This window comes from Caretta caretta, chromosome 1 (assembly GCF_965140235.1).
Source record: "Caretta caretta isolate rCarCar2 chromosome 1, rCarCar1.hap1, whole genome shotgun sequence".
NCBI lineage: Eukaryota > Metazoa > Chordata > Testudines > Cheloniidae > Caretta > Caretta caretta.
Window position 1 is genome coordinate 39,748,991 of NC_134206.1, and position 26,179 is coordinate 39,775,169.

A 26,179-nucleotide genomic window follows, 5' to 3' on the forward strand; every position below is an offset into this window, starting at 1 on the left:
TCCTTTTAAACAAAAAGATAAGGCTAGAGTGGCTCAGGAAGTAAAACAATGGTCTTTTACTTTTGAATATTCAAGCTGAATATAGGCCATAAGAGGAAAGTAATAAAACACACGTAATGAGTCTGAAAATGAGCATGTCCTTTCATCACACTGAATAGAGCTTTGTACAAAGAATGCCATGCTTCTCTAAATGAACTTGATGTATTTTTCCAGATAGACATCCTCACTCAAACTCAAACTTTCCCTTAAATATAAAATCAGCATGAAGACTACATGCTATCTTCCAAATTTTGATGTCCTTGAAAACTTCACAAGGCTCACCAATAGCCTTTGGATTCAGTATCTGAAGTTATGGAGCATCTGTACAAAACTTCAGTGGACTCTGGATCAGGGCCCAGTTGCATAATATGCACAGCTTCCTACCTTTCCAACATGGAAATTAGTTAGAGAGAATGGAATAAAGGTAGGGCTTTATTTTGCCTGTTTTCATTGACATCTACTTCTCACCTTTGTATGTTGAAAACACAATGCATAATCTATCGGGGCCCTTTCTCTGCACTCCAGTTGTACACACAAGTTATGTCTTAACTAGGGCCTTGTCTTAACTATTGTGGGGGACTGTTCTTAGGTTAGCTAACCCTAGGATCCCTGAAATTTGTAGTTCAACCTGCTAAAAGTACAAAATGCCTTGTATTCATTGGGATTTTATCTCAAGCTAACTAGAGCCAAGAACACCACTTTTTTCTGAAATGAAAATGAGACTTTAATTGCATGCTAGCTCAACCAAACTAATACCTTCTAATGTTTTTTAAAAAACCCAAAACCTATTTTGGCAGTGAAGACCTAGACTTGACTAGAGTTTTAAGCTAACATACACCAAGATGGCTGAATCAGAGTCCAGGGAGGAGTCTAGACTTCAACCCACCTTCTGTGGGAAGAGGTGATGGCATAGTTTGGCTGGCCTCCATCTCAGTAGAAAGGGAAGCAATCTTTGAGGGGACAAACTGGCTAGAAGGGGGAGGAAGAAAAGGAGAAACAAATGAGCAATCAAAATGTCAAGAACAACATTAATTAAGACACCAAAGGACATGAAGAGAAGAGATTCTTTAATTGCCTACACACTAATGCCAGGAATCTGGGTAATAAACAATAGGAAGTGGAATTGCTCATTTATTCACATAAATTTGATCTAGTTGATATCACTGAAGCCTTGTGGGAAGATTTACATGATTGGAATGTTAAAATCACTGGATATAGCCTATTTGGAAGGGATCAAGTTGACGAGGGGGGGGAGTGACACTTTGTCAAAAATGGCTTTACCTGTTTCTGAGGCATTAAGCACCGATTATTATGTGCAGAGGGTGGGGGAAATGAACTCCCCCAGGATTACAATGTAGTGACATATGCTGGAGGTCTTGTGCTGCCAATATGAAAATGTCCATGGAATTTTTAAAAATTATAGGTTTCCTAATTCAAAAAGTGTTGGGTCAAACACGGGGGAATTCTGTATTAGACTTTCCTCTTTTCTGACAAGAGGAATTGATCATAGAACTAAAAGTTTGTGGTGCTTAAGTGAAAGTGATAATTTAATGATCATTCAGTTTGTACATAACAAATGCGAAGTCCCAACTGGTAATATACTTCGTACTTTAGAAGGGCCAATTTCACAAAACTGAAAACAAATATGAGCCAAATCAGCTAGGAAAAAATTTTAAAAGAAAAAATGTGAATGATAATTGGGAGCCACTTAAACATTTTATTAGATGCCCAAAAGCCAAAATTCTACAATCCAGAAGGAAGGCTACATAAGAACGACCATAATGGGTCAGACCAAAGGTCCTTTAGCCCAGTATCCTCTCTTCTGACAGCGGCCAATGCCAGGTGCTTCAGAGGGAAAGAACAAAACAGGTAATCAAGTGATCCGTCCATGTTGCCCATTTCCAGCTTCTGGCAAACAGAGGCTAGGGACACCATCCCTGCCCATCCTGGCTAATAGGTTCATCAATGGCTATTCTCCATGAATTTATATAGTTCTTTTTTTGAACCCTGTTATAGTCTTGGCCTTCTCAACATCTTCTGGCAAAGGGTTCAACATGTTGACTGTGCGTTGTGTGGGGAAAAATACTTTCTTTTGTCTGTTTTTAAACCTGCTCCCTATTTTCATTTGGTGAAACCTAGTTTTTGTTTACACTTCTTATAACGTTTACTTTCTCCACACCAGTCATGATTTTATAGACCTCTATCATATCCCCCCGTAGTCGCCTCTTTTCCCAATCTTGTTAATCTCTCCTCATATGGCAGCTGTTCCATACCCCTATTCATTTTTTGTTGCCCTTTACTGTACCTTTTTCCAATTCCAATATATCCTTTTTTTTTTGAGATAGGGCGACTGCATTTGCATGCAGTATTCAAGATGTGGACATAACATGGATTTATATAAAGACAGAAAATATCATATTGCCTCATTATCCATCCCATTCCTAACAATTCCCAACATTTGTTAGCTCTTTTGACTGCTGCTGCCCATTGAGTGGATGTTTTCAGAGAACTATCCACAATGATTCCAAGATCTTTCTTGAGTGGAAACAGCTAATTTAGACCCCATCATTTGATATGTATAGCTGGGATTATGTTTTCCAATTTGTATTTATCAACATTGAATTTCATCTGCCATTTTGTGGCCCAGTCACCCAGTTTTGAGAAATCCTTTTATAGCTCTTCTCAGTCTGCCTAGGACTTAACTATCTTGTAGTTTTGTATCATCTGCAAATTTTGCCACCTTACTGTTTACTCCTTTTTCCAGATCATTTATGAATATATCATAACGTTTTGGTTACAGTTATAAACCTTTCAGAGTTACGAACATCCTCCATTCCTGAGGTGTTCAAAACCCTGAAGTTCTACTGTAGTTTCTAATTTGTATTAATTACCATCAAATTCTTTTTTTCTTGTTTGTTTTATATATTTTAAAAGATATTTCCCTTCCCCTTCTCCTCTAAGCCAGGCTGTTTTTTAGAAACAAAACAGTGTAGCCTTGCCCTTTGACTTCTGAAAGGTGTTGGTCTTGGTACAGCACAACATTTTGATTCAGAAACTAGAGTGATTAAAAAATGAACTTGGCATGTATTAAAAACTAGCCAACTGACTGGTCTCAAAAAGGATGCTGAAAAATTGGAAAGTGTTCAGAGAAGAGCCATAAGCATGATTAAAGGATTGGAAAACATGACTTATAGATTGAGCTTCTTGATTCTCTCACTATCTTATCGGAGAAGGTTCAGGGGCGATTAGATTGGTCTATAAGTACCTATGTGGGGAATAGACATTTAATAATAGAGAACTTCACTATAGCGGGGGAAAAAAGTATGAGATCCAATGGCTGGAAGTCAAAGCTAGACAAATTCAGACTAGAAATGTAGTGCAAATTTTTAACAGTGAGATCAATTAAGCATTGGAACAAATTACCAAGGGTTGTGACAAATTCTACATCATTAGACATTTTTAGTTCAAGATTTGATGTTTTTTCTAAAACATATGCTCTAATTGGATGGGAATCTGGGAGGCAGTGACCATGAGTTGGTTGAGTTCAGGATCCTGACACAGGGAAGAAAGGTAAACAGCACGATACGGACCCTGGACTTCAGGAAAGCAGACTTCGACTCCCTCAGGGAACGGATGGCCAGGATCTCCTGGGGGACTAACTTGAAGGGGAAAGGAGTCCAGGAGAGCTGGCTGTATTTCAAGGAATCCCTGTTGAGGTTACAGGGACAAACCATCCCAATGAGTCGAAAGAATAGTAAATATGGCAGGCGACCAGCTTGGCTTAATGGTGAAATCTTAGCGGATCTTAAACATAAAAAAGAAGCTTACAAGAAGTGGAAGGTTGGACATATGACCAGGGAAGAGTATAAAAATATTGCTTGGGCATGTAGGAATGTTATCAGGAGGGCCAAATCGCACCTGGAGCTGCAGCTAGCCAGAGATGTCAAGAGTAACAAGAAGGGTTTCTTCAGGTATGTTGGCAACAAGAAGAAAGCCAAGGAATGTGTGGGCCCCTTACTGAATGAGGGAGGCAAACTAGTGACAGAGGATGTGGAAAAAGCTAATGTACTCAATGCTTTTTTTGCCTCTGTTTTCACTAACAAGGTCAGCTCCCAGACTGCTACGCTGGGCATCACAAAATGGGGAAGAGATGGACAGCCCTCTGTGGAGATAGAGGTGGTTAGGGACTATTTAGAAAAGCTGGACGTGCACAAGTCCATGGGGCCGGACGAGTTGCATCCGAGAGTGCTGAAGGAACTGGCGGCTGTGATTGCAGAGCCATTGGCCATTATCTTTGAAAACTCGTGGCGAACCGGGGAAGTCCCAGATGACTGGAAAAAGGCTAATGTAGTGCCAATCTTTAAAAAAGGGAAGAAGGAGGATCCTGGGAACTACAGGCCAGTCAGCCTCACCTCAGTCCCTGGAAAAATCATGGAGCAGGTCCTCAAAGAATCAATCCTGAAGCACTTGCATGAGAGGAAAGTGATCAGGAACAGCCAGCATGGATTCACCAAGGGAAGGTCATGCCTGACTAATCTAATCGCCTTCTATGATGAGATTACTAGTTCTGTGGATGAAGGGAAAGCAGTGGATGTATTGTTTCTTGACTTTAGCAAAGCTTTTGACACGGTCTCCCACAGTATTCTTGTCAGCAAGTTAAGGAAGTATGGGCTGGATGAATGCACTACAAGGTGGGTAGAAAGCTGGCTAGATTGTCGGGCTCAATGGGTAGTTATCAATGGCTCCATGTCTAGTTGGCAGCCGGTATCAAGTGGAGTGCCCCAAGGGTCGGTCCTGGGGCCGGTTTTGTTCAATATCTTCATAAATGATCTGGAGGATGGTGTGGATTGCACTCTCAGCAAATTTGCGGATGATACTAAACTGGGAGGAGTGGTAGATACGCTGGAGGGGAGGGATAGGATACAGAAGGACCTAGACAAATTGGAGGATTGGGCCAAAAGAAATCTGATGAGGTTCAATAAGGATAAGTGCAGGGTCCTGCACTTAGGACGGAAGAACCCAATGCACAGCTACAGACTAGGGACCGAATGGCTAGGCAGCAGTTCTGCGGAAAAGGACCTAGGGGTGACAGTGGACGAGAAGCTGGATATGAGTCAGCAGTGTGCCCTTGTTGCCAAGAAGGCCAATGGCATTTTGGGATGTATAAGTAGGGGCATAGCAAGCAGATCGAGGGACGTGATCGTTCCCCTCTATTCGACATTAGTGAGGCCTCATCTGGAGTACTGTGTCCAGTTTTGGGCCCCACACTACAAGAAGGATGTGGATAAATTGGAGAGAGTCCAGCGAAGGGCAACAAAAATGATTAGGGGTCTGGAACACATGAGTTATGAGGAGGGGCTGAGGGAGCTGGGATTGTTTAGCCTGCAGAAGAGAAGAATGAGGGGGGATTTGATAGCTGCTTTCAACTACCTGAAAGGGGGTTCCAAAGAGGATGGCTCTAGACTGTTCTCAATGGTAGCAGATGACAGAACGAGGAGTAATGGTCTCAAGCTGCAGTGGGGGAGGTTTAGATTGGATATTAGGAAAGCTTTTTCACTAAGAGGGTGGTGAAACACTGGAATGCGTTACCTAGGGAGGTGGTAGAATCTCCTTCCTTAGAGGTTTTTAAGGTCAGGCTTGACAAAGCCCTGGCTGGGATGATTTAACTGGGAATTGGTCCTGCTTCGAGCAGGGGGTTGGACTAGATGACCTTCTGGGGTCCCTTCCAACCCTTATATTCTATGATTCTAATTCAAACAGGAATTAATTTAGGGAAGTCCTCTGGCCCATGTTATGCAGGAAGTTGGAAAAGATTATTACAATGATCCTTTGTGGCTCTAATATTTGAATCTATTATTTATGTAAGAACTTATGACCAGATAGCTCACATTGAGCTAGAATCAGAGTTAAGGGATGGATTCTTCTCTTATTGAAATTTAGTGAGAATGTATTTTTGAGCTTCATTGGGAACAAGATCAAGCTTTTGAAGGGTGCATCCTCCCCCAACCCTCAGGTTTGCTTTGTTCTCTAGCTCAGCAAACGGACAGGCACATTCCTATACCAGATGGAGCTTTATTGACTTATGGGGCTCCTGTCTCCTCATAGAGCTCACTGACTTCAGTGGGGCTCCATGTGAGTGCAGGGGTTTGCCTGCATGGAACAATCTGTATACTCCTGGCCACAAAAATAGGTAAAACTAGTGTTAACTATTTTGCAATGGAATTTTTGCTCCATTTTGAAATATACATACAATCTTTTTAAAGAGATTACTAGAAAATAAAAAGGATCAGAACCAATAGTGTCAAGACCTCCTTTCTAAGGTACAGGCTACATGGGGATAGAAACAATGAGGCTTTTCATAAATGCATATAAGACATGTCAGTCCCATTGACATCCACAGAAACAACTCAGTCTGACAAGTCTGTGGGCTGGAGCATATTCTAATGGCATGAAATTCACCCCCATGTGGAATGCCAGTGCACCTTTTAAGTTGTTTGAGAGCATAAGTGGGACATAAGAGACACAGGTTTAGTACCTGCCCTGTGCTCAACAGTGACTTTCATTTTGGCTGCTATTTATTGAAAAAGCAGAAGGGATTAGTCCAGCATTTTAATCCAATAATCTCATTTTATTATGAAATTTCATATTGTATCATGGTGGCAGATCATACTTTGTGCTAAATTCTCGTGTTCACATCAATGGACATTGCACACATGGAACAAAGACCAGATTTTGGCCCTTGAAATGTAGGGAAAATAAATCCTCTTTAGTGTAAGGGAGAGAGTTTGGCACACATGGACCATTGCTTGCTGGATGATGCAGACAGGGACTTGTTACACTTTTATGTGGATGTAAATCAGGGATAACTTCAGTTTAGGCAATTTTATACCAGTGTAAGAAAGTGGAGAATCAGGTCCAAACATCAGAAGGCAGAATTTGGCCTGTGTGATGCAGTCCTCAGGTGCAAGAGGATGGCATCATCATCTTAAGTGATCACTCTCCTTACAGTGGCACCTTAGAGACTAACCAATTTATTTGAGCATAAGCTTTCGTGAGTTAGTCTCTAAGGTGCCACAAGTACTCCTTTTCTTTTTGCGGATACAGACTAACACGGCTGTTACTCTGAAACCTCTCCTTACAGTGTGTATGATAACACCCATTTTTTCATGTTGTGTGTGTATATAAATCTCCTCACTGTATTTTCCACTGAATGCATCCGATGAAGTGAGCTGTAGCTGACGAAAGCTTATGCTCAAATAAATTGGTTAGTCTCTAAGGTGCCATAAGTCCTCCTTTTCTTTTTGTGAATACAGACTAACACGGCTGCTACTCTGAAACCTGGCATCATCATCGTAATGCTGAGTATCTGGCGTCTTCAAAGCACCGTACAAATGTCAGTTAATTGTTCGTAAGGTTGGGGCTTCATCCTTAACCAAATGTTGCTCTTTTTTTTGTCTCAAAACCTTCATGCTACATGAGCAGAAAATGTTTTGGGTTCATATAAATTAATTCAAAAATAAAAATTTAGGTTGTATTTACTCTGCATGTCCCTTTTAGTTTATCAAACTCTAGTTAACCTGGAGAAAAATCTTTAAATAAAATGTAGTTCCATTTCAGAAGGCTTTTTCTTAAGGATGATACTGTACTAAGAACTATGCTAGTAAAGGCCTTAGGGCTTCCACTACAGGGGTTAGCAAAAGCACTCAGATGAATGTAATAATAATATAATTATGCTTAAATATGAATAGTAGCCATACACATTTTTTCACTTGTACTTACATTAGATGAGAGATTCAGTAGTAATAATAAGCACTTGCCTTTATTGGCCAGATCCTCAGGTGGTGTAAATAAACTTAGTTAAATTTATTTCACTGGAGCTATTCTGAGATGGCATAAATCAGGGTCTGGCTACATTTTTATTGCACTGGAGAAACATTAATGAATTAATCAGCATTAGAAATTGAAATGGTGCTCATGTAACTGAGTCCCTGTAAGAAAAGCAGACCTACTGACAGAACTCGGATTCCAGTAATGGCTACAGGATAAAAGCAGAGAGATTTCTGTGCACCAAGCCAAAATGTATAGCACTACATTGAATCTCATTTTAACTGAATACTTCATTTGGTATGAAAGGTGGAAGCTACATGCAACCAGTGCAATAAATGATAAAAATGCAATAGAAAACTGACTTTGGATTTTGGCCCTTAGAAGGTGGAAGAGGAAATAGCAGTGAAGTGACTTGCCTAAAATCATGTAGCCAGTCAGTGACAGAACTGTGAATTTAACGTGGGTCTCCTGAGTCCCAGTCCACTGCTGGCCATACTGCCTCAAATGTATACAGTAGAACCTCAGTTATGAACACCAGAGTTACAAACTGATCAGTCAACCACACACCTCATTTGGAACTGAAAGTACGTAATCAGGCAGCAAAGACCAAAAAAAAGAGAGCAAATACTATACGGTACTGTGTTTAAACGTTAAACTACAAAAAAATAAGGGGGGAAATTTTAAAAAAATTGACAAGGTAAGAAAACTGTTTCTATGCTTGTTTCATTTAAATTAAGATGGTTAAAAGCACCATTTTTCTTCTGCATGGTAAAGGTTCAAGGCTGTATTAAGTCAATGTGCAGTTGTAAACTTTTGAAAGAACAATCATAACTTTTTGTTCAGAGTTATGTACATTTCAGAGTTACGAACAACCTCCATTCTGGAGATGTTTGGAACTCTGAGGTTCTACGGTACTTCATAAAGAACAGAATTTGGCCCATAACTAAGAGGAATAAAGCATATAATGTTTTAGTGCCATGAGGTTATCCATTTAACTTTTGTTTTCAGTGCATGAACAAGTGGTTATTGTTGTAGGAGCAGCAGTGCGTTGTATGACTATGCTCTGTACAACCTGTACACCCAAAAAGTCTGTTACACTCTATTTCCTCCCCCCCCCCATTTTTGTTCCCTCTCCCTCTTTGAATACCCGTGAAGTGGCTTTCCCCCTCCCTCCTGGGATGCTTGTGGGATGAAAGAGCTGGTTGAACAGCTGGAAGATCAGAAGAGCTCCCAGGTAGACAAGGTGTCTGAGTCTCTAATTAAGCAATACTGACACACCCAATGCATGGACACTGGCCGAGGTGGAGTGTGACCAACCAGACGTGGCCAAGTCCTCTCTAGTCGCAGGCCATGAGGAGCAGGTCCTTAAACGGGGAAGGGGCCATGTGCCCCGGAGTGCACTCACAAGCTTGTACCTCCCCTGAAGGCCCTTCGCCCGGACCACCTGGCCAGTGGTTCATCGTATTGCATTCCAGCGTGCCTCAGGAAGACTTACCTTCATTGCACCATCCATCACTGGGCTCGGGGACACTTACCTTGAAGGATCCTGACATCTCCAGGGCCGTGCCTGTCCTGGGAGCATGAGTGTGACGCCCCACACACACACTTCTTTTGAGCTTAGCTATCAATATAATAAACCTGCTGTTTTCTGCCAAACCCTGGTGGGTCATTAGTCCTTCCTAAACTTACTAGCTGGCCAATTTTGGGTAACAGCTATTAGCAGTTGTTAACATTTACCCAGCAGCATCATGTAGAAAATTAAATACAAAACTAAAGCATTTATGTCTCCTAAGATACCCTCAACTTCTCTGGCTTTGTAAAGAGCTGTTTATGTGGCCACTATAATACTGCTCTGAGAGGCGCACACTGGAACAACTATTAATTTAGCAAACTTGTTGCTATTGCACTTAATGATACAGTCACTGACACAGAAGAGCCAATCATTCATACTTAATCCAGAAAACAAAAAGTAAAGTCATCCTCTTGAGAAAATTGCTTCGGTAAACAATTGCCCATTTTCCAGTCAGTCTCAAGTTCTACTGCCAAAGAGGAAGGAAGGAGGGAGGGTAATTGGTTGAGGTAAAGGAGCTGAAAGTGTGGCCTACAGTGATCAAACAACCACTTGTTTAGAGGTCTCCTGGGGAAGAGATGGACATGAAATGGAAAATAAAGTTAGTAACCCACATACAGGGCCAGAGCCTTCCCTGGCTGTGGTACTTTTTTGCACTGCTAGCAGGCAGCTGGGGATTCCCTGAGTGTGAATTCCTCCAGCTCTACTCCCACTTCCCACTCTCCTGCCCCCTTATCTTGTGGGGCATATCAGGGGCATGACCAGGGCAAAGGAAGCATAACTGACCTGTAGTTAATCCTCATTTGGCATAATGATTGCGAGCAGGCTGTTACCAGCCTGCATGAATTAGAGCAGCCTTATGGCTGGATTCAGAGTAGCAGCAGTGTTAGTCTGTATCCGCAAAAAGAAAAGGAGTACTTGTGGCACCTTAGAGACTAACCAATTTATCTGAGCATAAGCATTCGTGAGCTACAGCTATGCCATGGGCTGAATCAGCCCCTGGTAGACCCTGGCACTGGGGGCTATACAGCCACCTTGCCTCTGTCTCCTGCAGAGTGCAGCTCAGCCAGACCCCTGGATTAAGCCCATAATAGCAACAATTTAAAAAAAAAAAGAGTAACGGGAAAGAAATGGCTGTTATCCCAAGTATGTATTGGTGCTGGGCTCAGTTCTCCTCTTACTTACCTTGGCTTTATAGCAGCGTAACTCCATTGACTCAAATGGAGTTACTCCTGATGAGCACCATTGTAAATGAGAGGACAGTCATCCAGATAGTGGGTAACCCAGTCTACAGAACTGTGCAATAAGGGAGTGTAATCCCTTGATGGTGGACATTGGTAATGGCTCTTACTGCAGACTGGAGTTACATGTACACATCAATGGGAGACTAGCCCCCACAAGTCCTAAACATTATTAGTTAAAGGCTATGGAAGAAGAACAGGAACAGGCTTCATTGTTGTTTCCATGTATTTTTAAACTAATTAAAAGGAATCCTTTGATCTTTTTCTTTTTAGGTTAACAATCCTGCAATTTGAGAGAGCCCTTTCCTCAGATCAAGGAAAGAATGGGAAAATTACCACCAGTAAATGTAAAATAGACTTCACAAGGCAGGTCAAGTAAAATGTGATTTGTTTGAATTTAATTAGCGTCTATAATTAGAGACATCATTTTAATAGCACTTTATCCTTTTATGATGTTACTATATTATTTAGCAGAAACTGATTAAATATCAGTCCCTGGGAGCCCCACTTACACGTGCTGCTGTCCATCTTTGGTGAAAGGCTTGCTTTGTCCAACTCTAGACTTTGTCAGCAGATTCCCAATATGTCGATGCAACTACATGGTAAATCCATGCATTCCTCAGTATGGTGCTGGGAATTATCACTGACTATTGGAGACATAAATGTGTATTTTGAACAACACAGCAGTGATAAGTTTTCAGCTGTTATGAATTGAATTCCTTTCACAGCTCATTTAGTTTACTAAAGTCATTGCATTTCATGAGTAAAAGCCAGATATTTAGACTATGGCTTCAGCACTCCTCTCCCCTATTATCCAGATGAGCTTTCAGTCCCTGCCACCCATCTATCCTAAAAACAAAAGTTTGTCAACAATAGGAACAAAAAGCTGTCAGGCAATATTGAAAATTTCTTTCATATTCATGCTGGATAAAGATTTCAAAAGCACCTGACTGACTTAAGGGTCAAAGTTCCATTTTCATGTCTGACGTAGGCTCTTCAATGGGAATTAGGCACCTAACCTGCTTTTCAAAATCCCATTAGGTGCCCATCTGCATCTTTAAGCATCTAAATACCTTTAAATCTGTCCCTTACGAGCCTATGTCCCATTAAAAATCAGTCACTTAGGTGCTCTGGAAAATGTTAATATAACTACCTTGTTCATATTCTGGAAAAATGTTGATATTTTTGGCAATGATTGTATGCAGTGACTTTCAGTGAGGCTACGAATTTAGATAACTTCATGCACTCCCTGCCACATCTCTTATTTGTCAACTAGCAAGGTCATGAAGTGACTAAACCACAATTGTAAGATCTGCGGAGAAAAATGCTTTGTCAAACCAAGAGTGGCGGAGGTCCACTAAATCTGAAGTGATGATGTGTTGAGATAGTTAAGCTCTGACTCTAACCTCAGGGGATAAGGTGCAATATCAGCTGGAATGTTTCCTCTGGTTGGAAGAGACAAGCCCATGAACAAGAATCTCCTCCACATCTTGCTGAATTAACTGAAGTTTCAGCCTGAGGACTTCATAAGATGAAAACAGAAATTCTTAGTGAATATCCTTAAATAGTTCCAAATCCAGTGTGAGACAGTGTTTGGCTTATGCCCTGGTGCATGAGGATTTATCACCATTCTTTTTATAATAAATAAATAAAAAAAACAAAACCTTCAGCCAATCTAATGTCTCTGCATGTTTTCAATGTCCATATGAATATCTAACTGTTTTTGTTTTTGTTTGTTGTTCTTGTTTAGTGTTTTTTAACCTTACTAAACTCTTGGCTTCAATGATACCTTGTTCTATACTATGTCTCAGAACAATATGGTCTGCACATGATCTTAGTGGTCTAGCGGAATCTGTGTGTTCTTGATATGCTCCAGGATGATGATGATATGATTTTCTCAGGCACTGAAAGTAAATTGGATCCTCTCTTAGTTACTGCAGTTGGTAAGTTCATCCATCTTTGGCAGTTTTACTATCGGGCCTCTCTTCCACTGGGTTGGGTTGTTTTCTTCATTCCACATTCTATCCAACAAACCATGGAATGTCTGGAGGGCTGTTCCATCACTTGCTTTAAGCATCTCTCCAGTTATGTTACCCTCTCCAGCTGCTTTCCCATGTTAGTTTGAGTTTACTGATGGCTTTTCTTCTTCCATTGTAATATCTCCTAAATCAATATCAAGCCCTGGTTTTAGGTCTTCATCATGTATTTCTAACAGTTTGCTTGGGCTTGGTCTAATTAAAATAACCTGAAAATGTTCTGTCCATCTTTTCCTTTGTTCTTCTTTTGTACTTTTCATCTTTAATATAGCCTACAGTACTGCTAAAGTTTCCTATTAACTGTTTGATCCTCTTATACAAGGTTTTAAGGTCACCACTTTGGCTAGCATCTTTAGCCTCTCAACATTTTCTATCAATATATGCCATTTTCCTTGACGTTTCTTCTCTTTTCCACTACTTGGGTACCACTAATCTAATAAAATCTAAAAGGCAAAAATTGGACTATCTTTGCACTTTCAAGACAGCATTCTCTGATGTTTTCCTGCAGAGTATCAATGTCTTGGTTTTCTTAGTCTCTTGGATGTCTCCAAAATTTCAGGAGCCCAAAATTACTGGTCACTTTTTTTTTAAATAAAAGTAGGCCAAAGTCTATGCCTTTGTGGTGTTTTTTTTTTTTAATGGACTCTGAATTCTAATGAAATTAAACATAACTTTATTACTGGAAAAGTATTTATTCCTAGTCATGGGTATAAATCAAGGGATGAACAACAGTTTAGCGCTACTCCAGGACAAAGCACTCCACTCCAGGAGAGAATATACTAGTGAGCTCCACTTTCCAGAAAATTCAAGTTCAGAAAACATTCCTAAAACAGGGAATGCAGTGCATGCTTGAGCATGCCAGGGTGCTACTTGATGCTGTGCAAGTGAGTAGCTGCTAAAATTGTTTTTGGTGGGTGCTTCACATTAAACGCTGGACTGGACTCTTTTGGAACAGCTTCTCTATCTTCTGAGACCACTTGAGAATATAACTGGAACTGAGGACTTGACCCAATGCCCACTGACGTCAATAGGAGCCTTTCCATTGCCTTCTATGGGCACCATCTTACATCCTTAGCATGGACTATATGATCTTTAACAAAGTCATTCTTAAAGCAAAGCTATTAGAATCTGAAATTGAGTCTCTGCCATTTTTACAGTTGCTGTTCCTGCTTTGAATCATCTGTTTAATAGAAATGGCAATTTTCAGAGTTTCCTTGAATAAATGGTTTGGCTATTAGAAATCTGGCATCCACTTTACTCCAGTCATGCCTCTTGATCCCAGATTAAAAGATTAGATGTTTAGACTACTGGCAGCTTTATTATTTTATTTATTTATTATTAAGCAACAGTGAGCATCAGAAATTCAAAGGAGACCACAGCAGGAAGATGAAAAAGCTGAGAGCAACAGACAGCATTACTGTTGCCATGGTAAAAATGGGCATCTAATGAGGCAGGCAGGACCCTACTAGTGACAGAGAATGCTCAGCTAGCCTTGTTGTTCCAGAGAATTCTAATAATGCATTTGGGAGGAACTAGAGAACATCCACCAGAATCCTGTCATAGCAAGCTCAAGTGAGGCCTCTCCTAAGTATATGCTGGCAGCTTAGTTTAAACTGTCAGATGGATCATTATGTCTCATCGAATCATCCTTGAGTAGCACACACTATCTATTTAGCTCATTCTTGCAAAGGTTGCCTTTGATTAATGCTCATACTTCTTGGCTGTGGCCATGATATTTCACTAATTTAACATTATTACTTACTAATTCTTGACCATTTAATGAAGCAAGTTTAAATAATGCTCCATTAGTCACATTAAAAGGAAGCGTGCTTGGAGTTTGTAATTCTGAACACCATGTGCTGAATCGAGCCACATTTCTCCAAAGGTGATGGGATTTTTTTCTTCCTTGATTCATCTCTTATACAGTGTTTCCTGCTGCTTCTTTTATAAGTGGGTGTAACATTCTGGGCAGTTGTGTTGATAAAGTAAAATTGTTCAAAAGCTGCTTGTTTCCAATCTTTCATGGTTTCTAAAGGTTTTAATTACTTCTGAAAACCTGGCTTAGCTCAAATTCATGGTTCGCGCCTGACATAAAAGGAAATAGTTGGCTAGTAAAATAATTTGCTGTGCTCTATCATTATCTAAACATTCTATTATTTTCACCATCCGTCTAACTTCTGGTTATTTTCCTGCAGAAGTATTCTTTTCAGTTAAAGTCCCCAGGATAGTCATCCATCTACAGTGTCATTAATAACTAACCAAGAGGCAGGATTACAGAAACAGATGCATCTTTTCAAGTCTACAGCTGAGCCTTTCTGTACCCAGCAGTGTGGCAGAGCATCAACCCTTCCCTGAATGCAACTCTGAACACCACCATGGGAGGTGGGATGCTGAGGGATTTAGTGAACTATCCCAATCAGCGTAATCTGTTTCAATGTAATACATTATCTTTAAACACTAGCTTTTATTTGTTCAGGCTAAATATTTATTAATCCTATCCTACCAGGACTTATATCAACTAAATGAATAATGGAATGCTTACAAAACAAATAAATCAATCAGCTGGCAGCAATTTTGTTAGCAATGACCTCCCAAAAACTTAAGAAATAATAGATTAGACAGCTCTTTTATAAGTGGGTGTAACTTCACTGAAGTCAATGGAGTTGCTTATACCAAGGCTAAATTTGGCCCTTAGGTTTTAGGGTCCAATCCTGCTACCATTGAAGTCAGTAGCAAATCTCTGATTGCCCTTAATGGGAACAGGATTGGACCCTTAGTCACAAAAATGTAAAACCACAGAAATCCAGTTAAACAGACCATATGTTTACAACAAGAATTAGTGACCTCTTCTCTCCTTTATCCTTTGTACACTTTCTGGCAACAGCACTCCTCGGAACAATTACTATCTTTTTGTTCTGTGTTTGTACAGTGCCTATAATAATTGGGTCTTGATCCATGACCAGGCCCTGTCACACGACCACGAAACAAATAATAAGCATTAACTAGCTCACATTCACTGTTCCAATATGAACTAATTAATCTTATCCACCTCCAAAGTGCATCATGGCTAAAATACCTCCTGTATCCACCTGAGGTGGTTCTGGTACTTCAGGTTTGAGTTAGTCTATCACATACCCTCACCTCTTCCTAAAAGTACAGGGAAATTGCCCCATAAGTTAGTAATCATACCCGCAGGTTTGAGTGTACATGATGGATATGTACAGGTATGGGACAAGGGTTGCAGATGTGCTGGCTCCAAGTAATTGTTGTTTGTGGAACTTTAATTATGACTTTCCAAACTTCTACACTTTTTTATAAGGTTTTGATAAGTACCTGATATGTATTTATAGCCTTAATTATCTTAGCTAAGGTGCTTGTCTCAGAGTAATGGACTAGATCCTTCTGGCATAGCTCTGGCCCAATATTTTTATAAGGGCTCCCCTGTCTGTTTCCTTCTGCCTCTTTGATAGCTCAATGTCTGTTGGTGAGAGAGGGAAGCTTTCGAGCTACACACAGCTCTTCCTTGGGTCCTGGAAGTTGGTCCAATAAAATATATTATCTGACCCACCTTCTCTCTCTAATAGCTTGGGACTGACATGGCTACAACACTTCATACATGTGATGGTTCACTGGCTCAATTATCCAAACAGACATTTTTCCTTTGATTCTGTTGCCAATCTATGTGAGGCTGAGCAGAGTAGCCCTGGAGATGCTTTAATTTACAGCAGTTGTTAACAGCGCCAAGGGGCTGAAACTACAACCAGATTTATAATAGGGGGGTAAAGTGGCCCTTCTCCCTTTCCTCCAGCTACACCCTGCCCCTTTTCTGTTAGTAGGGAGTGTATGTTTCACAAGATGCCTGAGTGCTGGCTGTATGTCATTGGAGGATCCTCCTGGCACTAGTTTTATACTCCCCAAGCTGGTTACGCCTTAGGGCCATTTTATACCAGCAGTGCGCACTGCACAGGAGATCATTTTACAATACTACGATAGGCAGAGAGACTATATAAACGTATAATTTAAGAAGGTCACACTACTGTATTACTCCAGTGATCAAAATAGCCATGGTGACAAAAAATGTATTTCTTCAATTTCAAACACATAAGTATTCACGTACCCAGCTGCATGGCTGATACTACACTTTGTCACTTGACCTTCAGATAAAATTTCTCTTTCTATAGGATGTCCCTCTAGTCTAGGCCACAATACATTCATTACACAGCATGATGCAGAAGCATAGTGGTTCTCTTTAGCTACTGATGGACAAAATGCTGGAGTTCCAGAAAAGCCTGCATGGTGTGCAAAATATAATTTCCAATTTTAGAAGCACTGGAGGTGAAACAACTATTCGAACAAACTACAATGTCATCCTGTTCAATGAAATGTTCTCGGAGAGATTAGTGACTTTTATTTAATTTTTTTTTAGTTTATAAAGTCTTCGCAAAGAGCAGTTTAAAATAAGCATCACTTCCCTGGAGAAGGTAATTTAAAATGCATTAAAGCCCTTATAGAATGCACTTGTTAGAAGAAGAAGCACCAGGACATAACATTTCCAAAGCATAAATAAACTACTTTGTATACAATTCTTTGTTTGACTATTTTCTAACTCTAGCAATTAGCAAAGACTTAGCCCTGGTGGTTTGATTGCAATCAAAAGAGACAGAAAGACAATAAACACTGAAATTCTGAAGCAAAAGATGTGCCAGATCTCTCTCTTCTCTCCTAAGCAAAGCTCCAGGGGTAGATTCTGCAACCTTTACTTGCTAAAGTAAGTAGTACTTATCAAACAGTAGACCCACCGATGGGAGTATTGGGTGGGTACGTACTACTCAGGCTGAGTAAGGGTTGCAGCATCTGTCCCCCAGAAAATGGACTTTGTGAGATGTGACATAGGCGTGTTGGTAATGGACTGAACTGTAGATCCTGGGCCCAGTCACTTGACCTCGCCCACAGGTATAATGGTTAATACCAGGGGCACCATCTTTCTGAGTTGCCAGGGGGTTCTCAGGCCCCCACTCTGCCCAGGCCCTGCCCCCACTCCACTCCTTCCCCCAAGACCCCACCCATGCCCCTCCTGTTCCTGCTCCTGCTCCACCCCCACCCTGCCTCTTCCTGCCCCGTTCCACCCCCAAAACTCCACCGCACAGGAGGTGCTGGGGTGAAAGGGAGGAGCTGATCAGCAAGAGGCAATGGGGGAAGAGCTGATTTGGGGGAGTTGCTGGGGGATGCTAAGCACCCACTATTTTTTTTAACATGGGTGCTCCATGTCTGAAGCACCCACAAAGTGGGCACATATGGTTAATACTCCTATCCCATGGCTGAAGTCAATATTCCACAGATTCCATCAGCTACTGTTACATGCAAAAGAATTCAGCAGGCACTGTTCCACAGCATGCAGGAAGTGCTGGGGGCGGGGAGAGCGAGGGCAGGGTGCACGCGGGGAGGGGGTGGAACTGGGCAAGGGAAAAGGTGGGGTATGGGCAGAGAAGGGGCAGGAAAAGGCAGGGTGGGAGTGGGGAGAGACAGGGTGGGGCCTTGGGGAAAGGGGTGGAGGGTGGACAGGGTCTGGGGCAGAGCCAGGGGTTGAGCACCCCCCAGCATATTAGAAAGTTGGCTCCTCTGCTAGGATCGAGCCTTTATGCCACCTCTGTGACAGCCAGGGAGCCTCCCTGCACAGGGGGTAGTATCAGGGGGCTGTTTGCACTCCTTTAAGGCCCTTTTACACTTACAGTAACTTAGTGTAACTGAGAATTAGACCGTAAGACTGCTGTGCCCTTTCTCCCCCGGTGCAGGGATGTTTAACCATTATTACTCATTATTTTAGGCCACATTATATCTCATTTTACACTTTTTTCTGAGACAATAAGCATAAGGCCAAACTCTTCACTATCTTGCACCCTGTGCAACTCCATTGACTTAAATGAAGTTGCATAGCATATAAATCAGTGAAGAATCTGGCCAGTTGTCTTTATAATCTTGCCTCTTATCTATATGTAAGGGGACCGTTGCCCCCTTACTAACATTCAGTGGGGGTGTTTTGGTTGGCTAGCTCCAAGTACTAAAAAGAGGGAAGGGTCGATGGGGAATCAGGACCCTGAGACTGACAGTCCCCAGGAACAATGGGGAGAGGCCAATGCTCCAGGTCAGCCTGAATGACAGGGCCGGCAGGCTAATCAGGGAGTCAGGAGGCCAGGGAGGTCCCGCCCTCCGTGTCAGCTGGATTTGCCTCGGTCAGACAGAGTGGGGCCAAGCTAAGGAGAAAGCAGGGGCGCAAGCTGAGCTGGGGGGCAAAGCTGTGCCAGATCCAAAGGGACCAGAAAAGCAGCCCAGACAGAGCAGACCCTGTCCTGGGAGCAGAGCTGCAGCCCCAAAGCCAGAGGCACAGCCCAGAGAGAGCAGACTTGCCCTGGGAGGAGAGCTGCAGCAACCAGAGCCAGAGGGGCCAGAAAAGCAGCCCAGGAAGCAGGTCAGTGCTGGGAGCAGAGTCACAGAAGCAGCCTGCAGAGCAGACCTGTCCTGGGAGCAGAGCTGTAGCAACCAGTGGCAGAGGGGCCAAAGAAGCAGCCCAGGGAGCTGGAGGCAGAGCAGCAGAGACAGAGTGGTGGAGCTGGGGCTGGAGCAGTCCGGAGCTGGGTGCGGTGAGCAGCTGGGGAGAGTGAGGGGGATCCTGGGCAGCGGGCCCAGCACAGGGAAACGCCTCTGTCAAGAGGCTCTACAGGCCGGGCTTGGATTGTAACCCTGACAGGGCGGGGGCGACACTGGGAAGAAGGGTCCTACCACTCAGAGCCTGAGAGCGTGTGGCCACCACCAGAGCGAGTGTCCAACCCACAGCATCCCTGCAGCACAGCCAGGGCCTGAGAAGAAGGCCTGGGACTCACAAGGAACAGACTGTGAACTGCCCTGACATTCCAGAGACACTGTTTGTGATGTTCCTTGCCACAGAGCGGGGTGATGTGTTTCCTTTAACCTTTCCCATTTTTCCTTATTCTTTTTAAAATTAATTGTTGATTAAATAACTTTAACTTGTATGTAATGGTCAGTGGGTCAGAGAAGTGCCGAGTGCAGAGAGAGTACCCCAGAGTGGGGACACCCTAGCCCCTGTCCTAGGTGACCACGGCAGGGCTGGGGATTGAGCCCCCCAGGAATCCTGGGCCCAGCCTTGTTGGGGTTACAAGGACTCTGCCAGACAGGAGAGTGGAAGGGGTGTCCTCAAGGGCAGGGAGGCCACTGGGTAAAGGAAGTGGGAGCGAGGACTCAGATCCTTTTGCTAGCCCACTTCACCGGGGTAGTGCAGAAGCCAGGAAAGTTCCCCACAAGAGCGGGACTATTTCCCCGCTTACATATAAGAAATTTTGAGACACCCAGGCTCTAGATTATTCCATTTCTCATAAAAGCCCTATGAAATGTGTTTCTTTAACTTCAAACAACTCCTCAAGTGAACCTCTTCATGCCTACTTAATTCCAGCCCTGATGAGTCCACTTTCACTTCACTGCGTCCTTCAAGACCATGCAGCACTTAGATGAGTCACTTGGGATGTACATTTTAACACTGAATCTAGTCAATAATCAGCCTTGTTGTTACGTTCGCTTTAGATTCTTGCACTTTACTTAGAAGGGCAGCACGTTAGAGCACAGAGCTGGGGTAAACTTTCATAGCATTGCACAGAGAATTAGCTATATAACTCCCATTGGCATTAAAGGGAGTACCACAGCTAAATCTTCATGTGCCAGTTTGAGTAAGAAGCTAAGCCTGTTTTCTTAAGATACCATTTTCAGTCTCTGCCTTTCCCTAGTGGTTAATTAAATTGCTGTTTTCATTTATTCTAAAACAGAGGTTCCTGTGTTCTCACAGCAGCTGACCTCTGGATATACCAGAGGAAATAAAATATTTAATGTCATCATTGTGGGGATGCTGTATATTTGATGTTTTTAACAATGATTAGTAGAGAAAGGGGAAACTCGACTTAGAGGCAACTCAGTTCTGTTCAGTTTGTAGATGTTAAACTCTCCTTGGAGAAATTCCCAGGTAAGATCTCACAAACACCCTGAAAAAAGCAAGTTCCCTTCTTGCAAGCTAGTTCCTTTACTAAATGCATATTCTTCTGCTACAGTCATTTTCCAACTATCCATGGACAACATTGAACAGATTACTGTGTTTCTGTTTCCTTGAATTGTTTCTTCTGCCCAAAATGCCCTATCTCCAGCTATGCACCCTACTACTTCGCTAGTCAATTTCATGAGTAAATTGGGGCTGTGCCAGTCCTTCAGGGGTGGCTTGCTGAAGAGTTTCTCAAACTGAACCCTGTAGTTTGGTTTACAGGGATTAAGAATGAACCAACTCCTTAAACTCCATGAAGGCTTGAGTTAGATTGCTCTTACTTTCATGGAGAACCCCTTATAGCAGCCCCCCTCTCTTCTGCCCCTTTCTGTCCAATGAGGTGTCTCTTTCTTCCCACAACATGCCTAGAACCCCTTTCTAACTTAGGCAAAGCCAGGAGTCTTGGAGAATAGAATGTAGGAGTGGATGATGGGAGCATGAAACAGGCCAGTTGACGTGCTGGGAGTAGAATTGGTTGGAAAATGAGGGTTTTTCCATGGAAAATTTTGGCTTTTCATTGAAAAAACAAAATTTTTCACCAAAATTTTTTTTTCAGGTTTCTGATGAAAAATCAAAATTTTTCAACAGAAAGCGGACAGTTTTTGCAAAAAAATGTTTAGTTGAAAATCCAGTTTTCCGTCAAAAAATAGTTGAGATGGAAATTTTTTGACTACCCTTCATTGGGAGATTCAATGGCTTCTCTGTTTTGTAAATAGTCTAGGCCCTGTTTATTGAACTTTCATGAGCATAGGCTAGTGTACGTAAGTCCCTCAATCCTCCCATGCAATGCTGTCTGAATGGGTTTGTGTCAATATAATTATATTATACAGTTGCAAAGTAAAGGAAATGCCCTATCCTTCAGAGTAAAGTAAAAATCCTATGTGATTGGGTGCACAAAGTAGGAAAGAGAGTACAGGGTCCAGTTAATGAAGAAGCTACCAAAGAGTCGTCTCCAACTACTCCTAACAGTTGCTAGAATCCGCGCTTTCTCACAACAGGCAAAGACACAGAATGAAAACTGCATTGGTTCCACTGAAGGACAAGGACATGCTTCCAAACTCCCAAAACTGGATCGCATTGTGGCATCTGATACTGTTGATCACCAAATACTCCACTATCACCTCAGAGACATAGTAGGGATGAATGGGAATGCACTGAGATTGTGCCAATGCTTCTGAGATTCAACCCAAAATGTTGTGATGGGCAAGTATTTCTCTAACTCTAATATCCTCATTGGTGATGTCCCTCAATTATCTCTCTGTTCAACATCTATATGAAACCATTAGGAGAAAATAACAATATCTAGATGGCACCTAGCTCTATATTTCATTAACAACAAAGGCTAATGGCACCATCTCCCAACTATTCTAGTGCCTGAGACCATCAGTTCCTGGATGGAGAATAGATGGTGAAACTGGGTAAGGCAGAGATTATGCAAGTGGGAAGAGGAAAGTGCTTTGAAAAATTCACCTCACCCATCCTCCATCAAGGGAAGCTGCAGATTTGGGTCATTCTACATTCCTCACTACCTCTTGATGCTCAAATAGTCTACCAGGCTGACTTGCCATATTCCTTGGCTCTAGGAATGATTATTAAAATTCACTATACCTAAACCAGGAAACCACTGCCCTTGAGAAATCTTGCTAGCATTCTGCCTACCCAGCAACAGAGTCTGCAAAGAATACTTCACCACTTCTGCATTGGCTTCCTTGAAACACAGCATCAAATTCAAGAATTTGGTCCTGATACTCAAACTCCTTCATGGAAGGACCCAGTTTACATGAGCAGCCTCCACTCTCTGCGCAACCATGACCACGCATGGCAGCTGTGTTTCATGGGAATAACGAAGCAGCCTGCTACAGGGTGACTCATGATCATAGGAGAGAGAGCATCTTTGGAAGCTAGCCTGTGACTATGGAACACAAAAAGAATCAGACAAACTTTGTTGTACATGGTAGTGTTGTAGCTGTGTCAGTCCCAGGATATTAGAGAGAGAGGGTGGGTGAGGTAATATTTTTTTATCGGGCCAATTTGTGTTGGTGAGAGAGACAAGCTTTTGAGCTTACACAGAGCTCTTCTTCCAGTCTCTCTCATCAACAGAAGTTGGTCTAATAAAAAATATTCCCTCACCCACCTTATCTCGCTAACAACCTTTTGTGCACTTCAGAAGAAAGTATAGACTGTCTTAGCTTTTCCTCATCGTATAAATAAAAATCTATGTGGAAGGAGGGAAGAATCAAAACAACATATGAAGACAATTGTTCGGGTATCCAAGTGATGAGTATGGTATAAAAGTTTGAGAACTTGATAGCTAGTCTGAAACTATGAGGTGTTTGTTTGGCCCTTGGCCCCCACTATGCGTATGTTGCAGTCAGCATTAGGCAAGAATGGCCACACACACTGCTCCTCTTTAAAGGAGCTATTACTTGTGCTGCACAACACAAACATCCGTGGACCCTGAGAGAGTCATCCTACCCAGCACTCTGAACTCTGCCACCTCCACTGTATTCTCCACAAAAAGGTTTGTTTTAAAACTGTAAGGCAAATGCATGAAATGCTTTATTGCATCAAGTGTGCCTTTATGCAGAAAAATGTGTGAAACAGCAAATCACTAAAGAGTTCAAAGCATTCACTGTTCTCCCTTCAGAAACTGCTCACCATCCATTAATGTGACATAAAATAGACACTCCACATTCAGTGAATGAGGCAGGGATTGAGCAGCAAAATGACAACACTATGAACAAATGTAAGTTAAATACTTCATGTTGCTTGACAAGTCAATCATATTTTCCCCCAGGCATGCACTGTTACTGCCAGCATTATGCATGCTTGCAGAGAGTAACAAATAGAAGTATTTTGTTCATGATTTAGTTTGGGTTTGGGTTTTTTGTGAGGGTGTGAGAGATCAAGATAATGGCCAGATCAGGAGAATTAAGCAGGACCTCCAAACTCTAGATCAAACCCTCTAGATTAACTTGCAGAGGACCATGGTGCACAGATCTCTTGGATGAAAGTAGTCGTCATGCATTCCATTTGCCCCTCCCCTACGTCTAGCCACAGCAAGGCTTCAGCAGAGCTACACTGACCGAGCCAGATAGAGCAACAGGGGGCCCTTGAGCCAGAGTAGGTGCAGAGGTCCTCCATGAAGTTCAGGGGCCAATTCCTCTGCTGCTTCTGATGTGTCTGTCTATGTATGGAGTTAAATTCCATCTCCGGCCTACCTCCAATAGAGGAATGTGGAGGAAACTCCATAGAATCATAGAATATCAGGGTTGGAAGGGACCCCAGAAGGTCATCTAGTCCAACCCCCTGCTCGAAGCAGGACCAATTCCCAGTTAAATCATCCCAGCCAGGGCTTTGTCAAGCCTGACCTTAAAAACCTCTAAGGAAGGAGATTCTACCACCTCCCTAGGTAACACATTCCAGTGTTTCACCACCCTCTTAGTGAAAAAGTTTTTCCTAATATCCAATCTAAACCTCCCCCACTGCAACTTGAGACCATTACTCCTCGTTCTGTCATCTGCTACCATTGAGAACAGTCTAGAGCCATCCTCTTTGGAACCCCCTTTCAGGTAGTTGAAAGCAGCTATCAAATCCCCCCTCATTCTTCTCTTCTGCAGGCTAAACAATCCCAGCTCCCTCAGCCTCTCCTCATAAGTCATGTGTTCCAGACCCCTAATCATTTTTGTTGCCCTTCGCTGGACTCTCTCCAATTTATCCACATCCTTCTTGTAGTGTGGGGCCCAAAACTGGACACAGTACTCCAGATGAGGCCTCACCAATGTCGAATAGAGGGGAACGATCTTGAATTTCTTCCCACTGGGGGCTTGGTTTGGGATTCTCATAACTACACCCCCAAGTTCAAACAGGAATCACTACAGTACCCACCACTGTGAATAGAAATATAAAGGGAGAAAGAAATGGAAAGCCTGGGTATTGTAGCTGCATTGTGGATGCAAATTAAAATGGACAGAATAAGATATTTCCTATATTACTAGACAATACTATATTTGCTACACACTTCAATCTTCTGAGGCTATTCTGTCTGCCCTAAATTAGCCCTCAGAGTCTCTCTCAAAATACTGTCTTTATTGATTTTGCCATCAAAGCTAGAATGTCACATTCAGAAACATTAAAATACAAAAAAATTAGAAGCATCGCATACAACTGAGAAAAATACATGTATCTAGAAGATGATTTGAAAGAATTGGGTTAGTCGAAAACCAGACTATTGCCTCACATTATAATTCACTGCCATTAAGTTCCATTAAAAACTAAATCAAAATTGGTGAGACAGAATAAAAGCTGTTCTATCTCCATCCACAGTTTCATGTAAACAAGTAGAAAGTAGCAATGAATGTGGTATATAGCAATACTATTATCATGTGTAATTGGGTGGGCTGTCCCTTTAAGGGTAGGCCTAAACCCAGCCAATCCTGTTCTAAATTCCAGCCCAGAACAGCATATCATTCTGGGAGTCTGTTTCCAAAGGGATGCTTGGGAATTGTAGACTAGGCTGCAATTTGTGATGGGAAAGGGAGCAGGATATAAGATACAGTAGTTGGGGGATGTTCTTCAGAGACTGGGCTAAGACTAGAATAGAGCCCTGCTGAAAAGTCACTGGGGAAAGAGCCCTGGGAAGGGCTGGCTAAAGATGTCAGGAAGAAGCAAGTGAGGCCAAAGGAGGAAGTGGCCAGGGAAAAAGTGAATCATGGCAGGTTTCTTGCGTTTGAGTTTTCAGAGTTAGTGCTTCCTAGGATAGAGTCCCCTATCTTGTAAGTATGGCCTACACTCTTTGTTACTAGATGTACAGCTTTATATTTGGCTGTATTAAAACACACATTATTTGTTTGTGCCCAATTTACCAAGAGATCCAGATTGCTCTGTATTGGTGACCTGTTTTTTTACCTCTCCCCCATTTTTTGAGTCATCTTTAAACTTTATCAGTGATGATTTTGTTTTTTCCAGGTCATCAATAAAAATGTGAAATAGCATAGGGTCAAGACCTGATCCCTGTGGGACGCTGCTAGAAACACACCCACTTAATGATGATTTCCCAGCTCAAATTACATTTTTGACACCTATCAGTTAGCTAGTACTGATTCTAATTAATGTGTGCTATATTGACTTTGTATTATTCTAGTTTTTTAATCAAAATGCAGTACCAAGTCAAATGCCTTACAGAAGTCTAAATATACAAAATAGCATTATTACCTTTATCAGCCAAACTTGTAATCTCCTCAAAAAGGATATCAAATTAATCTGATGATCTATTTTTCACAAGCCTATGTTGGTAGGCATTAATTATATTACCATCCTTTAATTATTTATTAATTGAGTCCTGTATCAGCCATTCAGTTACTTTGTC